The sequence below is a fragment of the Macrobrachium nipponense genome, chromosome 10 (genome assembly GCF_015104395.2).
Source record: "Macrobrachium nipponense isolate FS-2020 chromosome 10, ASM1510439v2, whole genome shotgun sequence".
NCBI classification, from domain to species: Eukaryota; Metazoa; Arthropoda; class Malacostraca; order Decapoda; family Palaemonidae; genus Macrobrachium; species Macrobrachium nipponense.
In genome coordinates, this window is record NC_087204.1 from 80,653,197 (window position 1) to 80,657,912 (window position 4,716).

Here is a 4,716-nt window from a genome sequence, read left to right on the forward strand (position 1 = left end):
ATTACGTAGGTTGAATAAATTTGGTACTTATGTAAAAGTGACTTTTTTTGAAGACGGGCCAACTTACTCAGAGAAAAGGTTTCGAACGCACTCGTTACGTAACTTATGACAGCATTTCTTCCCTCTTTCTCGATGGATGATTGGCTATACGTAACGAAGGCTAGACCTCTGGCAACAATGACATAAAAATTTAAATACAAACAAAGCAGTACACCTTTATGAACTCTGAAACCTCTCCACTGATAATTGTCATAATGAACACACCAACAAAATATGTTAATAAATACAAAAACATTTCGATTATTAGTCTAACTCACAAAATAAGTTCCTTAAGAAATTACAGTCTACTTTATAGGTCACAATCAGATTGACAAGATGTAGGGAATAGCTGGTAATTTTCAAAATCATAGTAGACAAGCTTGATTTGATAACTGCTATATCCAACGTCAAGCAATTTTTATTTATTGGGTATCTACCTATTTACTGAAAAAAATAGCCGGTACCGTATTTTGGCTTTAAACCTTTACCAATAATTATTGTCAGAATGATGACTTCATGAGGCTCCACCCACTTTGGCCTCGTTATAATTCAGGATAACACTGAGGGCTATCATGGGCATTGTTGGATTAGAAAATTTAACTTCTGGCTATAAAACCTCATTTCTCAAGTAGTTGCAAGAAGTGCTAAATGATCCTCAAGAATCCCAGCAGTTGGCCTAAACGTTTAATTCATGTATATTACAGTTATTACTACTGTTGCTGCACTACTGCTACAGTAGTATTACTACGCTAGCACAGATACACCACCCACATCTATGTATCGTTCCGCCATTCATAAAGCCTTTTGGTTTCAGAGCCGATGAAACAAAGTGAATGAGTTTCTGTCCGGTGGATGGGCGGGGCAACATTTCGTTAAAAGGTGTTTAACTTGCTTACGTAATGAATGTTTTTCGACTCTTGGCTCATAATCATTGGCCATGGCGTCGGCTAGATAATTTGTACTCTATAAAAATTAAAACTATCGAGTTTAGGTTATTGATAAAGCTGACAAAAATTGTGTGGTTGTAAAATATACATAGGTCAACTTTCAGCTACATCCAATGCTTTGATAAGGAGCAAAGTCCAAAAAACTGTGTTACAGAGGCCCTAAATCTCATAGTAGTATTCGAGAAAACTTTTGAATTCGCTGCTGAAATAATAAATTTTGCGAAAATTATAATGCAATGATTAGAACACAATTTAAATATGAATTTAAGATATTTTAAAAATGAATCATACATGGGATGAAATTTAAAGACGTAAAGTTTTATCTGCCGAAAGAATTTTTATTTTATCCTCAATACTTTGGACGATATTAGCAAATGAATAGCATTAGGACCGGGCCGGACAGTCAGAAATGAGCCCGTTTCCAGTAGTGACTTTGCTCCACTCGTAAAGGTGCGTCGACACGGTCTAACAATATCCGACAGACAATCATTGTTACCATATCATAGGCGAAGCAGGATGACGTCATAAGCACTGAAACGATGGAAGTAGATCTGGCAACAAACAGTGATACCAGATGAGGCTGTCTACCACTGTTTTTACTCTGCTCACAAGGCAAAGACCAGCAGACAATTATTGTTTATTGGTAACAATGTTTGTCCGTCGAACATTGTTCAACCGTGTGGACGCACTTTAACAAAATGACACTTTAAGATTCCTTCCGAGAAAGCTTTGCACAAGTAAACGCAGGTTTATAAACGTATTATATGTGTGGAATATAACTGCAAGTGTAGTAAAGTTTATTTGGAAAAGTGGTAAAGTTGTCATGGAAAAACCTTGAGAGTAACCTGCAAATGCAGATATGTCCTCGATTTTCCACAAGTCAGGAAGATGTACTTCCACTTGTCAAATACAACGCTTCGCATGGGAAGTTTTTAATACCCATAATACCCAAGCAAAGAATGAAATACATAACTTAATCCTGAACTTACGCTCCTAAACGAGGCTTTGTCTACCGTAATATCATTCTACCCTAATGCAAAATAAGGCAGGCTTTCTTTATACATACTGGATCCCTCATCTTTTTTCAAGCATACTTGATCCCTCAACTCTTATCATACGTACCCCGTCAAGTATCTCTCTCTCTCTCTCTCTCTCTCTCTCTCTCTCTCTCTCTCTCTCTCTCTCTCACTGACAACAACTGAACGAATAGTATATTTCCTAAACCATCTTCACGCTGATAACTTTATAACAATTCGTCATCATTTCTATAAACTCCAAATTCTTTTACGTTTTAAACAACTTTTACCTCTTCCTTCTTTTTCATGAAAATGTATTTCGAACATTTCCTTTGCATAAATGTTGCTCTTGCATCACATTTCTCACATTTCTCGAATCTATTTTTCATATTTATATTTTTGTGTGGGTGTTTTATCAAAATGAATTTCATTTACTTATTCTTGTTAATCAAATTAAATCTGAGCTTCATTTGACATCGTTTGCAGTTTTACATTTTGGATAAAACTATCATGAAATCTTTGAGGCTAAACTATGGACTCTGTTACTATAGTTTTTGATCTGTCTAGCTTTGTCTTCACATAACACGAATTATATATATATATATATATATATATATATATATATATATATATATATATATATATACATACTATATATATATATATATATATATATATATATATACACACACACACACACACATACTCATTCAGGCGGAAGTATATATCAGCAAGCTTGCTGATGTATACTTCCGCCCAAATGTGTTCCGACCTGGATAGGCTTCGTCTGTTGCTTCCTGTGCTTAATTGGTGATATTTAGGATAATGTAATGTTAATAGTCTGTTTGCGAGTTTACTGTCCAGAAAATTACGAATATAATTCGTAACTTTCCATTTTGTTTGTATTAACTGCATATTTTGACTCAAAGGGAGTAAAGTAGTTGTTTGATAGTTTTAAGTTGGTATTGAATTAGCTTGTTTTAATTTTTAACCCTCTTCCATTGGTTCCCTTATTACCTTGTTATTACTATACAAGCCGATATGGTTATGTACTGAAAGACAGAAGCAGTGTCATCACTCAGTACGCAGTATGGCAGCAACTCCTCCTCCTATTCCTCTAAGCCTTCTGTGAAATTACTAATCTTCGTGTTCAAGTGTTTTTCGCAGATGTGTTTCTTCGTCGATAATTATACAGTGAGGAATATAAACAATATGTGGATGTTGTAAAACCCTCACTGGACCACTGGATAGCTTCTTCGATTGGTTTGCCACGACCATGTGCCGCGTCGAGACGTATGCAGTTCTGAAGTCCTCGTCCTCGAGTTATGACCAAGGGCTTACTTTGATGTATTCAGCATCATTGTGTGTGATTGAGCCCAAGTGGAGTCCTAGCTTGATGTGTCGTATAATTGGCTCCTTTATCTGCAACTTGCTCTTGTGGTGAACGTCGTCGTCACTTCCACTTATATGCCTCTCTGGACAATAACAGGTATGGGGTTCAACTGAAGGAAGCGGGTTTTAGTTCGATTCCTTGTTATTGCCAGTACTTTCATTTATGTTTAAGTAAAGGTCTTGCTAAACCCTTAATTATTAAATAACTATTCTTGGTCCTTTTGAGTCAATTTATTCATATAAAATTCCCAGGTTATTTGCGTTAAAGGTTGCATTGTTATGAAGTTTAGGGCTTTGGTTAATTTTATTTTGTGCGAAGCCCTGTAAAAATTTATGCAGCTTAATTTTGAGTAATTCTGGGTTAGTTTAATTTGACTTACTGTTTCCATGTCACTAATAGTGATATTGTTCATATTTTTAGGACAGAGTGGTTACGAACTAAACATATTCACTGAAAAGGACTTTCTCGCTTCGTCTACGTTTTGGATGAGGTCCTTTCGTCGACAGGAATTCCATTTAACTATAAAGCGGTCTAACATACGAATGTACTATTTGGCTTGCCACCTTCAGCGTGTTTGTTGTTAATTGTAAGGTGTTAATAATTATATTAATCTGTATGTTAAGGCTGTTTAAATTACTTTCCTAAGTTTTGTTTAATTGAATATGTATATATATAAAAAAGTTTAGTTCATGGCGCCCGAACAGGGACTTTTAGCGAAAAGGTGGCAAGTGTTGACGGTCAGGTATAGCTCGTTGCGGGGGTTTCCAGTGGTCCAGTAATTTTACTTAGTTGTTGTTAAACGCAATATAAATAGATCGCCAAATATCGTGTCGTCTTATGCGGTGAGGTAATTAGCATATTGTAACGTGCTTGTTTGCATTATAGCTTTAGTTCGGTGAGATTTTACAGTTATTTCTTACGTGACTATAATAATTTAGCACTTTTTTTGCTTTCATGTATTAAGTTCTTTTGGCGTACTTATATTTAGCGCGTGTTTAATTCGGTGTATATTGAATGTAGCAGTTTGTTTGTTTAGCTCCATTTACAGGTACCGCGTTCAATTAGTTTTATTTATAGATTTACGCGATCTGTTTTTTGCTTTTGTTTGGGTAACTTTATTCAGCTAGATTAAAATGTCAGATTTAAAAGCTGTAATTTCCAGGCGCAAAACGGTTCGTAAAAAAGTTACTGTTTGTTATGATAAACATTATAGTTACAGGGGTTTAGATCCAGCCTTGCAAACGACCGAAAAGGGTCTTCTGCATAACTACCAGAAGAGTTTATTGGAATTGGACAAAGAATTTTTTGAATTGAAGTTTTC

The 4,716-nt window shown here is 35.4% G+C and overlaps 1 long non-coding RNA gene across 1 annotated transcript; it reads left to right on the forward strand.

Annotated features, from left to right (window-relative positions):
* The first annotated feature begins 2,923 nt into the window (after positions 1–2,923).
* On the forward strand, positions 2,924–4,017 carry LOC135224180 (uncharacterized). Its single transcript, XR_010316667.1, has 2 exons — positions 2,924–3,491; positions 3,816–4,017. It is a non-coding gene; the product is annotated as an uncharacterized LOC135224180 (long non-coding RNA).
* The last annotated feature ends 699 nt before the right edge of the window (positions 4,018–4,716 follow it).